The sequence below is a fragment of the Zalophus californianus genome, chromosome 15 (assembly GCF_009762305.2).
Source record: "Zalophus californianus isolate mZalCal1 chromosome 15, mZalCal1.pri.v2, whole genome shotgun sequence".
Lineage (NCBI taxonomy): Eukaryota > Metazoa > Chordata > Mammalia > Carnivora > Otariidae > Zalophus > Zalophus californianus.
In genome coordinates, this window is record NC_045609.1 from 45560705 (window position 1) to 45573982 (window position 13278).

The 13278-nt window shown below is 37.7% G+C and overlaps 1 protein-coding gene across 6 annotated transcripts in view; it reads left to right on the top strand.

Moving 5' to 3' along the window:
- BMPR1A (bone morphogenetic protein receptor type 1A) overlaps nucleotides 1-13278 on the top strand; it is a 135900-nt gene that overhangs the window by 34741 nt on the left and 87881 nt on the right. For 3 of the 6 annotated variants that reach the window (XM_027586675.2, XM_027586667.1, XM_027586697.1), the window contains exon 2: nucleotides 10234-10386. The exons of the other annotated variants lie outside the window; for them this stretch is intronic. The gene's annotated coding sequence lies outside the window, so the exon portion shown is untranslated. The remainder of the gene's footprint in view (nucleotides 1-10233; nucleotides 10387-13278) is intronic. 6 annotated transcript variants of the gene reach the window in all.

Here is a 13278-nt window from a genome sequence, read left to right on the forward strand (position 1 = left end):
TAGATAGCATATCTGTTTGCCAGTATGGTAATTTGGACCAATCTCAGGGGAAAGGAACTTGACTAAGCATACATTTTATGGGAAAGAGAAGTGGTGTACCATGGAGCTGAGGGTTTGACCGTAACATTTCTGTTCAGCGATGCCATACTGTGTGCCTAGCCTAGTAGAGTTTGTTTCAAGGGAGCCTAGGCATAAAGTGAGTAAACTAGTAGACTCAAGGTAGGATTTGTTAGTGCTTTTTTGTTATTACTCTTGCATTAATAAAATAAGATTAAGAAAAATTCCATTCCATTAATTCATGCTTTGGACCAAATATGTTTCATGTAAAATGGAATAGAGGTGAATTTTTCTTTTCTTTTTTTGGGGGGGTGGGCAGAGGAAGAGGGAGAGAGAGAGAGAGAGAGAGAGACTCTTAAGCAGGCTCCATGCCCAGCACGGAGCCCAGGGCTTGATCTCACAACCCTGAGATCATGACCTGAGCCAAAGAGTCAGACACTTAACCCACTGAGCCACCCAGGTCCCCCAGAAGTGAATTTTTCTATTTGGCTGAGTGGTATAGGGTGAAAAACCTGTAGACTTCCTCTTATCACTAGATTCATCCTAAGCCCCATTTTATTTCATTATTTACACAATTGAAATATGAAAAAATTATCCCACAAATGATAACTTTTCCCCCCAGAATTGAGGCAGTAGTGTAGCACAATGCTCAAGTGGAGACACAAACTTCTGGAGGTATACAAGCACATGGATAGTTTTAAGTGGATCAGTGTCCAGACCTTAAACTTCTGCATGTGCTCTTTCTTAAAATTGATCTTCCTGTGAACCAGTCTTTCAGGGAGTTACTTCTTTCCCACATTCCTCTCCACTGTTGTCCTTCATTTTACAAAAGAATGGCATAATGCTTCCTCTGTCCCTGCTTTTACCATGAGGCATTTGCCCTATGGTGGAAGTACTTCAGGGGAGAAAAGGATCTCAAGATAATTCTAAGACAGTAAGACAGTGGTGCTGGACAACTGGATATTCAATTGCAAAAGAAGGGAGTTGGATCCCTACCTCATATCATATGTAAAAATTAACTCAAAGTAAGTCGAAGACTTGAATGTAAGAGCTAAACTATAAAACTCTCAGAAGAATACTTAGGTGTAAATCTTTGTGGTCTTGGATTAGGCAGTGGTTTCTTAGATATGACAGCAGAAATATAAGCAATCAATAGAAAAATGTGGATAGATTGGACTTCATCAAAATTAAACACCTGTGTACATCAAAGGACACTGTCAAAAGAGTGAGAAGACAACCGCAGAATAGGTGAAAATATTTGCAAATCATATGTCTGATAAGTGACTTGTGTCCAGAATATGAAAAGAACACTTATAACTAACAAAAAAGTGCCTTGAATTTTAAAAGGGGCAAAGGATTTGAATAGATGTTTCTTCAAAGAAGATGTACAAGTGGCTAGTAAGATAGATCGAATGATAGATCGATGTTTAATATCATTAGTCATCAGAGAAATGCAAATCAAAACTACAGTGAGATACTTCACACCCATTAATAGGATGGTGAGAATAAAAAAAAGTTAATAACAAGTGTTGGTAAGGATGTGGACAAATGGGAATACTCCTACTGCTTGTGGGGATGTGAAATGATGCTGCTGCTTAGGGAAATCAATCTGCTGTTTCTCAAAAGGTTAGACATAGAATTACTATAAGATCCAGCAGTTCCACTCTTAGGTGTATACGTGAGAGAATTAGAAATGTTTGTTGACACAAAAACTTGCACATAAAAGTTCATAGTAGCATTATTCAAAATAGCCAAGAAGAGGAAACGACCCAATGTCTGCCAATTGATAAATAGGTAAAATGTGGTTTATCTGTGCAGTGGAATACTCGTCCATGAAAGGAAGTGAACTACTGACTCATGCTACCTCCTGGATTAACCTCAAAGTATTATGCTAAGTGAAAGAAGCCAGTCACAAAGGACCAAATATTGTGTGATTCCATTTATATGAAATGTCCAGAATAGGCAAATTCATAGACATAGACAGAAAATGGCTTAGTGAACTAGGTAGAGAGGGAGTTGTGTGTGCTTGTTAATAATGGTCATAAGGTTCTTTTTTAGGGTAATGAAAATGTTCTGGAATTAAATAGTGGTGATGGTTGTACACGTTTGTGAATATGCTGATAGCCACTGAATTGAACACTTTAAAATATTTTTTTTAATTTTACTTATTTATTTGAGAGAGAGTGAGAGAGAGCACAAGATGGGGGAAGGTCAGAGGGAGAAGCAGACTCCCTGCTGAGCAGGGAGCCCGCCCGATGCGGGACTTGATCCTAGGACTCCAGGATCATGACCTAAGCCAAAGGCAGTTGCTTAACCAATTGAGCCACCCAGGTACCCCTGAATTGAACACTTGAAAAGAGTGAATTTTATGGTATGTTAAATATATCTCCAAAAACTAAACAAAACCTCAGGGATCACTAAGGTGGCATTTGCGAATGTTGGTGTTAGCATTGAGAAAGTAAATAGCTTTAATCTTTGGGGAGTAAATCCATTAATGGCTTCCAATTTTTTGCTTCCAGTGAAATTGAAGGATTTTTCAATTCCAGTTTTCAGAAATAATCAGCTGCTAAATCATTGAAAACATTTTTGATGGTAAATCACTATGGGATTTTTCAGCAAATAACTCAGAAGGAATTTTAAAACTTAGGTGACTACTGACAAAATACCTTCTGTTCCCATTCACCTATTTATATGAACATAATTTCTCCATGCTTTCTTTTAAAAAATGAAAAAACGGGGGTGCCTGTTTTGCTTGGTTGGTTAAACGTTGGCCTTAGGCTCCGGTCATGATCCCAGGGTCCTGAGATCCAGCACTGCATCAGACTCCCTGCAGGGAGTCTGCTTCTCCCTCTGCCCCTCCCCCTGCTCGCTTGCTCGCTCTCTCTCAAATAAATAAAATCTTAAAAAAAAAACAAGAATATGCTGATTTGTCTAATTTTAGCAATAATTATTCAAACAGATGAATGAACTGAGTGAAAAAAGAAAGGCCCATCTAATTAACATTTCTGGTAAAATTTTTACCTTTAATGTTGTTAATTTCTTATCAAATCTGTAAAATGTTTGTCATTTAAATCCATTATGTATCCTAATAGTAATGATAATTGAATTCCAAGTAATTTTTTAAGCACTTAGAAGCTTATTTATGGTCAAAGGAAAATTTTTTGTGATACAACACACACACACACACACACACACACACACACACACACACAGAAATATTATGCAGTCATCAAAAATGAAATCTTGCCATTTGCAACGATGTGAATGGAACTAGAGGGAATTATGCTAAGCGAAATAAGTCAATCAGAGAAAAGACAATTATATGATCTTGCTGATATGTGGAATTTGAGAATCAAGGCAGAGGATCATGGGGGAAGAGAGGAAAAATTGAAACGGGACAAAACCAGAGAGGGAGACAAACCATAAGAGACTTTTAACCTCAGGAAACAGACTGAGGATTGCTGGAGTGGAGGGGGGTGGGGAGGGATGGGGTGGCTGGGTGATGGACACTGGGGAGGGCATGTGCTATGGTGAGTGCTGTGAATTGTGTAAGACTGATGAATCACAGACCTGTACCCCTGAAACAAATAATACATTATATGTTAATAAAAAAAAAGAAAAAAATTTCCATTTAAACTGAGACATGTATGACTGAATGATAGATTAATTAATAGCCTTTCTAGGTATAACATTGGGCCGGAATGTCATTAGCAGCACACCTAGTTGTGTAGTGATGGATACCTGTACTTTTATTTCATCTGTATGCAGGATAGGATTTCTGCTGACACATCTGCTCATTGGCAGATTGTTTTTTAGTATTGTAAGATTTTAAAAAACAAAATAGTCAATTGTCTTAGTCTGTTTAGGCTGCTGTTACAAGATACCATAAAGTGTGAGTGGGTTATAAACAGACATTTATTTCTCACATTTTGGAGGGATACAGGCATTCAGTCTATAGCAGTCAGTTTTATAGTACAATTGGTATATTAGTTTTCTGTTGCTGCTGTAATAATTACCACTTAGTGGTTTACTTAGTGGTTTAAATAGCACAGATTTATTATGTTACAGCTCTGCAGCTCAAAAGTCCAACACAGGTCTCGCCAGGCTAAAATCAAGGTATCTGCAGGACTGTGTTCCTTTTTGGAGGCTCCTGGGGAGAATCTGATTCTTTGTCTTTTCCAGCTTCCAGAGGCCAACCACAATCCTTGGTTCATGGCCTCCTGCCTCCTCATCTTCCAGAGGCCAACCACAATCCTTGGTTCATGGCCTCCTGCCTCCTCATCTTTTAAGCCAACGTGGTCTCTCATCTTTCTGACCCACCGTCATCTGTTTCTTTCAAACCATAGCTGGGAAAGGTTCTCTGCTTTTAAGGACCATGATTCGATTGAGACCAACAGGATAATCTTATCTCAGTTTCCTGTACCCTTGATCACATCTGCTAAAATCCCTTGCATAAAAGATAACATTCACAGGTTCCAAGGGTGTTAGGACTTGGATGTCTTTGAGGGGACCATGATTCTACTACAGTTGGCTTTTTTGTTGGTTACATTGATTAAACTGTTTTATCTGTTTTGATAGGTGTAAGGATTATAGTTAAGTATATCAGTATTGTGACCTTAGCAAGGTATTTACTTCTGAGCCTGTTTCCTCTCTGGTGAAAAGGGGGTAATAATGCTTACTGGTATGTACTGAAATAGAAATAGTTTGGGGCTATCGACTGGAGTTAAGAGACTTCCACCAACCTTTTTGTGACTGTCTCAACTAAGCAAATTCGTGACCACCTAACTCACAAGGTTGTTGTGAGGATCAAATAATGTCATGAATGTAGAAGTGCTTTGAGATATATAAAAGTCAGATAAAATTTTGGTGGTATTTTAGGATACCTTTAAACATTTTGACAGTGGTGAGAATGTTCAGTACATCCTTTGATACCTGGCTAGCAGATTTTTTTTTCAGGTTTTTATTCTCCAGATTTTCAAACTGACTTGTCTCCTTTATTAAATTAGGGTAAATGAAGAGATAATATTAAAATTAAAAGCATATATAACTTGCATGATTCTTTTAGACACAAAGATTTTAAATTCAAATTTATCCAGATTACTTGTATTCTTAATTATTTTTTCTCCTGGAAACTTCTTTGGAGCTAATGACTGTCTTTGTTGTAGAAGCAAAATAAATACTAATTCCACCTTGTATTAATAAGACTAATTGTTCTTAAAACTTGAGCTGCATTTTTTAATCTTGCGTTGTGGGCTTTCACGTAGCAAAAATAGTCTTCATTTATAATTGGCTTGTCTGGATGTTTGACAAATTGTTCTTAAAACCTGCGTTGTGGGCCTTCACGTAGCAAAAATAGTCTTCATTTTTAATTGGCTTGTCTATATACTCAATGTTTGACACAAAAATATCACTGTAAAGGAAAACCCATTTTTAAAAAAGTGATTTGATTTCTTATTTTTTTCCCTTACGCTGTACTAGTGAGTAGATGTTTTTCCCCTAAGCAGCACAAAGATGCCATTTTGAGAGGTTAAATTACTTTCTAAATGTTGCTGTGAAGGAGGAGAGAAGGAAAAGAGATCAAGTTACACATTCTTTGTTCCAGAGCCTACCACTGCACTTCAAGTTGAGAGCGGCACTGGTAAAGCTAGGATCGCTTTTGCAGCAGTATCTTCAACCCTGCCCCCACTTAGGGAGCTGCAGACTTAGATATTTTCTCTGACAGGGCTCCAAAAGAGAGCCATTTTAACTTAAATATTTGTAAAAGTCACTATTTTTTCTATTAAAGGCTTTACTTTTATATAGTTTAGCTTCCAAGTAAGCCTAAAGATTATTTCTTTGTATATTCAGAGGTATTTTTAAAAAAGATACTTTCTTTGAAAGGCCTACAAGATATATTTTTATATTGCAGTTAAATGTAAATTTAAATCATATTAATATTGAGTTAAATTTAGAGAGTATTTTAAATTGTATTTTGAGGGGAAAAATAGCTTTCTTGGCACAAAATGGCATGAATTGGACTGTTTGTGTGTTTTTGAAATATGGTGGTAAAAAGTCCCCAAAGCAGTTACAATATTTCTTTTGTTCTATATCCTTGCTGCTCTTAGATTAATGAAGACTTTAAAAAGATTGTTCACATAAAAACTGTCATAAAAATCCCAGTGCCATATACTGAATGTTAATTTGATTTATGTTGTAATTTTTCCCAGTTTAGTTTTAGTAAGAATATAAACTTTTTTTTAAACCTTCAAGGAATCATTTAAAAAATGGTTATTAAAATTTGAATGTGCATGTTTCCCCTGCTATCTGAAAATAGAGTGTTCCTGTGAGACCTGCCCTGGTTAAAACCAAAATGGCATGAAGTGAAGAAGCAGCTACCATCAATTTATATGGGAAATTTTTCGAGCATTCCCAGACCCCAAGAATAACTTCTCTTAGGTTTTTCTGGTACCTTAGGACATATTTTGCTAATGAATGCACAAAATAAATCAAGATAAAGCGCAAGTCTACCCACACTGTTCCAAACGCCAGGGACCTTGCTGCTGAGATTTGGGTGCAGTTCCTGGAGAAGGAGCTTGATGGCGCCACTCTAGCTGCTGCATGCGCACTCTTTCTCTAATGGCTCGCTGCGAAACAAACTGAACGCTGTGTTTGCTTTTTGCCTTTTTCATAAAAGCGAAAATCCTCTCTGGATGTCTTTTGGTTAGTGAAAATAGGTACTCATGTAGGTCTTTCCAAAAAGGGAAGTAGCCTAGTTTGAACTTCAAAAAATGGGGGATCCTTATATTTCATAAATATGTTTATATGTAACTAGTCCCATTTCTGAGGGTTTAAGAAGCTTAAGCATTATTTGTAAACTACTTATACCTCTCCTAAACATTATCAGCCCAATAAAAAGTATTGCGTTTCCTCCCTCATTTCTAGGTCATTTTAAGTATTAGTAATGTTCATCGATTTGCTTAATACTCTTCTGAAGAAGGTCATTATCATCAGTAGTCAGATTATATTATAGGTAGTCACATTTGTATGTCTTTTTAGTATTTTGAGAGTAGGTGTTGTATTTTCTAAACAGACTGTTGTCTCAAGACCCCTTTTTTTTTCCTAAAAGAGAAAAGATAACCTGTGATAAAAATTTGTGATTAGACATTGGGACTTGATCTGTTTTGTCCTGTTCATACAGGTTTTATTCTTTCTAGTGCATGATTTAGTTCTAATTTCTTCTTTTCTTTCTTTTTTTTGCTCACTAATAATGATACTGGATTTAGCTTTCTATGTTGTGCCCCTAATTTTGTAGTCTTATCTCTGCTTCTGTTAATCACTCCTCCCTCTTGTCTGATAAGTCCAAGACTTCTTGATAGGCAGAGCCTGTCTCTTACCTTCTCCGTGAAGCTTTAATTTCAGCTGGGCTCCTGGGCATTTCTTCCTTTTCTCTGCTTCGATAGGGCTTCTAATGCCAGTTTGTACTGTTCATTTTCTTTCTGTTTGTTTCCTGTCTCTAATTTGATTTAAAATAATTATACTAGCCACCATTTGTGTACATACAGTATGCCAAATATTGTGCCGTTTTGGGGGAGGATCTTTTAAAATAACCTGGTAAAGTAGGTATTAGCTTACAAGGAAAGTGAAAGCCAGCCACACTGTGCTGGAAGCTTGGTTACATGACTTTCTGTCTGGCTCCTATTACATCATATATATGGAGTACCTAAATGTATTAGATTTTTTTTTAAGGATTTTATTTATTTATTTGACAGATAGCAAGAGCAGGAACACAAGCAGGGAGAGTGGGAGAGGGAGAAGCAGGCTTCCTGCTGAGCAGGGAGCCCGATGTGGGACTTGATCCCAGGACTCTGGGATCATGACCTGAGCCGAAGGCAGACGCTTAACGACTGAGCCACCCAGGCACCCTTAGATTTTTTTTTTTAAGATTTTATTTATTTATTTGACAGAGCAAGAGAGCACAAGCAGGGGGACCAGCAGAGGGAGAGGGAGAAGCAGGCTCCCTACTGAGCAGGAAGTCCAACCCTGGGCTCCATCCCAGGACTCCGAGATCATGACTTGAGCGAAGGCAGATGCTTAACCGACTGAGCCACCCAGTCGCTCCTAAATGTATTAGATTTTAAATAAATATGGGATGATAAGATGACTCCTGTTTTGGTTCACTTGTCCTTTTTTTTTTTTTTAAGATATTTTTATTTATTTGACAGAGAGAGACACAACGAGAGAGGGAACACAAGCAGGGGGAGTGGGAGAGGGAGAAACAGGCTTCCGGCTGAGCAGGGAGCCCGATGTGGGGCTTGATCCCAGGACCCTGGGACCATGACCTGAGCTGAAGGCAGATGCTGAATGACTTAGCCACCCAAGTGCACCTGTTCACTTGTCCTTTTAAAGGCAGTTTTTGGAAGGGGCAAGAAAAGCTGAGTTTGTGAGGATTTGTGAATTTTTCATTCTTCAAGTCACATGATATTTTCAGGGCCACATGGACCTTTCTTTTGAACTTCATGTGTCTAAGTGTGGACCTTTTCCAAAAAGATTGTCATGTGGTTCCCTGTATAACTAACAAAGTTATGACTGAATGAAGTCATAACTGAATGAAACAAGGAAGATGTTTAAAAGTGACAGTGAGAATAGAGTACACTCCGTAGGATGTTACTTGAACCATTAAGTATATATATATATAAATTAGATGCAGGTAAACCTTGGAAAAAATAGGAAAACGCAGCTAAATCTCATGAGAGATCTTTTTTTTTTAGAAAAATTTTTTAAAAATATTTATTTATTTATTTGACAGAGAGACAGTGAGAGGGGGGACACAAGCAGGGGGAGTGGGAGAAGGAGAAGCAGGCCTCCCACTGAGCAGGGAGCCCGATGCCGGGCTGGATCCTAGGACCCTGGGATCATGACCCGAGCCAAAGGCAGACGCTTAACGACTGGGCCACCCAGGCACCCCTTGAGAGATCTTTAATGTATTTATATTTATATGTATTTATTGTATTTGAACAGTTTGTACATTTGTTTTTTATTATTTTGACATAAAATCGTTAATTGCTAGTGATATTTGAGACATTTTGGACACATTTTCTTAAGCATATTTTAAAAGTTTTTATATTTGGTGCCATATTTTTACTGGAAGACTATGACCAGTTTTAGTGCTTTGCTGCTTTTGTACTTTCCTAACCCATGTTATTCTTATGTTTTTTCAAAAGCCAAGTAATTGACCCATTTATCCTAATTTCCATATACTTAAAAAATTAACATTACGGTTTTGTTTACATGGTTTCAATACAAGTTGCATTTTAACCATTTCCACATTATTTGATAAATGTTACTGGTTTTGTCTGTTTTTAATTTTTATAAATATATAATGTGTGTCATATTTAAGTGTTCGTTGAGCCGTGGACTTAAATGCTGATAAATGTTTTGCTTTTCAAAATACTGAAGTTCATTATTTATGTGTGTGTGTCTTGTAGGGGAGTGAGTGGCTTTGAAGACATCAGAATTGAATTTAAAGAAACTTATGCTAGGATATATATAAAATATAAATAGAATCGGGTATTTGTAGAGATTTAATGTAATCCTTCAGACTGTTTTTTAAAGGAGCCACTTCACAGGAAGGAGCAGTTTGTCTTTTTACTTCCCTGATTATATTGAGATTCTGCCCAATTTTTACTTAGACTTGCACAACTTTATGAAAGCTATCATAGCACCCCATTTTAAGTTTCCTTGGTGGCATTTACCATGACTGTAATTAAATTGTTCCTTGTATGGACATTTCTTTAAGATCTGTTTCCCTTTCTAGAAACTGTGAGCTCCAAGGGAGTAGGGAACCGTACTTAGTTCTGTGTTACAGGGCCTAGCACTCGGCCTTGCCCAGCACACATGCTCAGTAATTTCTTGGTGACAGCGGCCTGTGCTCTTTTTGTGCTCCTCTTTAATTAATGAAAAGATTTGTTTTTTTGTAAAATGGTCAGTGTTTTTAGAGGCCCTAGAAAAGAAACGAACCAAAAGAAGAGCTGACTTCAATTTTACTTGTCTTGAAAATAACTATGATTCTTTCAGTGACTGGAAGATCAGTGGACCTAAGGAATTTAAGGAGTTGAAATGAAGGTTTAGCTGTTTTTTCAAAGGATATCATCCTTCAGTACTTTCACTTTGCATTTTTGTTATTGTGATTTATTTAAGGTGGTTGTAATTCTTGATTGATGATACCTGTCAAAAAAGCAAGCCTAACCAACCATTTCGTCTGGATTCTGAGGGCAGAGAAACAAAAACTGGGCACTTCGTGAACTATTGCAAATCGTCTGTAAAATGAGATAATAAAATCTACTTTACAAGGTAATTTTGGCTTTAATGAAATACCAAAGTGTGAAAATGCTTAGTAATGTGCCTGGCCCACTGTAGGTGCTCTATAAATGCTAATTGTCGTACTTCTGTAGATAGATGAAAACGTCTCAAGAACAAGTGTAAATTTAAAGGTGAATTTCATTCCAACCCCAAACTAGTATCAAAATGCAAATATGGTATATTACTTTAAAAAAGAGAAATGTTTAATGGCACTTGGTGATGGTGGTAGGTCATTTAACCTCACTTTGAATCTCTGAATGAGTATTTTAAAGAAAGACTAGTGGGGGCACTTGGGTGGTTCAGTTGGTTAAATGTCTGCCTTCGGCTCAAGTCATAATCCCAGGGTTCTGGGATGGAGCCCCACGTCAGGCTCCCTGCTCAGCGGGGAGCCTGCTTCTCCCTCTCCCTCTGCCCTTCACCCCGCCCCCACTTGTGCTCTCTCTCACACTCTCTCTCAAATAAATAAATAATAAATAAATAAAATCTTAAGAAAAAAAGGACAGACTTGTGATATCCCTTCTTGGAAGGAAGAATGACCTAAAATCAAGAAAAAAGTGAAAAAAAATAAATAAGCAGACCCATTATGATCCCTTAACCTAGAGGTTGTAAACCAATGGCATGTCAGCTCGATTTGGCCTGCAGGCATTTTATTTTTGGTTTATACTGTATTTTTCTAATTAGTTGCAAACAATTAAAAATTGGGAGATTATACAAAAAGAAAATCCAGATTTTTTACTCATCTTGAAAAACTGGATGATAGGTGGCACAGATCCTTTGTTCCGCAGTTAACAGCAGTCGGGCGAGCTAAGTAGAGGGTGCTCTGATCTCTGGCACTCCCTGATGTCTCCCCAGTACTAAACTGACTGCTGATATCTCTGTCAAAAGGGAGAAACCTAAGATAGAGCTGCTTGTGTTTTAGGAAAAAATGTATAATTCTTTGTGAAAATAAAGAACATTTTTACATGTGTCTGTCAAAAGACCACGGTTTAGGACTTAATTTATAGTAAGAACTATGATTAACACAGTATGTGAAAAAGATGTGTAATGAAAAACTTTACTACAAACGAGCTCGAACATCAGCAGGAATTTTTTAAAAATGAGAATGAGGGGGGCACCTGGGTGGTTCAGTTGGTTAAGCATCTGCCTTCGGTTCAGGTCATGATCCCAGGGTCCTGGGATCGAGTCCTGCATCAGGCTCCCGGCTCAGCGGGAGGCCTGCTTCTCCTTCTCCCACTCCCCCTGCTTGTGTTCCCTCTCTCACGCTGTGTCTCTCTCTTGTCAAATAAATGAATAAAATCTTAAAAAAAATTAAAAAATAAAAAATGAGAATTAAATAAAGTTAGTGATGCTGCTGTGAGAAAAAAGTCATGCATATATACGAAGAGAAATTTCCTGGACGTAAAATCCCTTACATATGTTGAAGTTACTTAAGAGTGTGTAGAGAACAAAGAAATTAATGTTTTGAACACCAGTAATTCATAAACAAGTCTGTATGAATATATTGTTGCTTAAGAATTAAAAATATGACCAAGAGGGGCACCTGGGTGGCTTAGTTGGTTAAGCATCTGACTCTTGATTCTGATTGAGCCCTGCATCAGGCTCTGCGCTGGGCATGGAGCCTGCCTAAGCTTTTCCTCGCCCTCTCCCCACCTCCCCAGTATGACAAGGAAATTTATAGGGCAGCTTGTTCAAAAATGCCAAATTGTTTTTGTTGAGGTCGATATAAGCACAGAGATAAATATCGCCACATTAGCTCTATTTGTTTGTGGTATCTAGGAGAATTTTCACTGTTTCTCCTCTCTGTTCTTTAGTCCTTGCCTCCTCATTGGTTTATTCCCCATCAGCGAACAATCTGAAGTAGAGACTTAGGTAACAAAGTCATCTTTCACTCTCACTGCGTAGCCACCTGCTTCAAAGAGTTAGCTGTCTACTTGCAGTATCTCCTCTCCCTCGCTTTCCCTTAACTCACTCCAATCACTGTTCTAACTGCCCACCACCATTCATGTCTGAAAACCCATTCTTGTCAGTGTCCTTGATGGACTTTGTGCTGCGGGGTTTTCTGCCCTCATCTTCAACGTCTCAGTACTCCTCTGAATGGAAGTCCTACCTGCTGTGATAGGACTCTACTGCCTTCCACAGCTTTTGACCTAAGTCCCATAGTGGTGGCTGAGGAACGTGCTAAATTGGCGCTGAGGGTGGACTCTTGCTGGTTTAAGCCCTTAAGCCCTGTGTAAATTCATTATTATAACAGGTTTTATATCTTATAATGCTGCCTTTGGGGCTAATTTATGAAAGGACAAAAGAGGATTTGGAAAGTAAAAATAATGATGTTAAAAAGTCTGAACGACATTAGGAATACTTCTTGACATACTAGGAATACTACTGCAGATACAAACACTTGAATGACTGTGGTGTGAAGGACAGGGAGAAGAACCTAGGGATTTGACAAGAGATATCCCATTTAAATAAGTAGTGCTTGTTTTCTTTCTGCAGAGCAAACATTTGCTTATAACATAGGTGATTTAACCAGTCAGGGTGCAAGTAGCACTCAGATCCAGGGGTACTAGATTCAGGGAGAAAAACAATTTTTGTAGGTAGGTATTATTTGTTTACCTAGAATATTAATTTTAAAAAATTGATCTCTATTTTAATAACTCAGTACCAGCTTATAGGAATTAGATAATTTTTCATTCCAACTAAAGATAGCAATCACAGAAATGTGAAAAAAGGAGGTAAGTACTTTTTATTATTCAATAACCTCCTAACCATTACAGGAAAAGCCAGTTGTCAAATCAGAGTGGAAAATTGTTCTCTTTAAAGTGAAGTCAAATGGGTAGAAGATAATACTGTGATCTTACTGCCCTAGCCACAACTCTAAAAGCA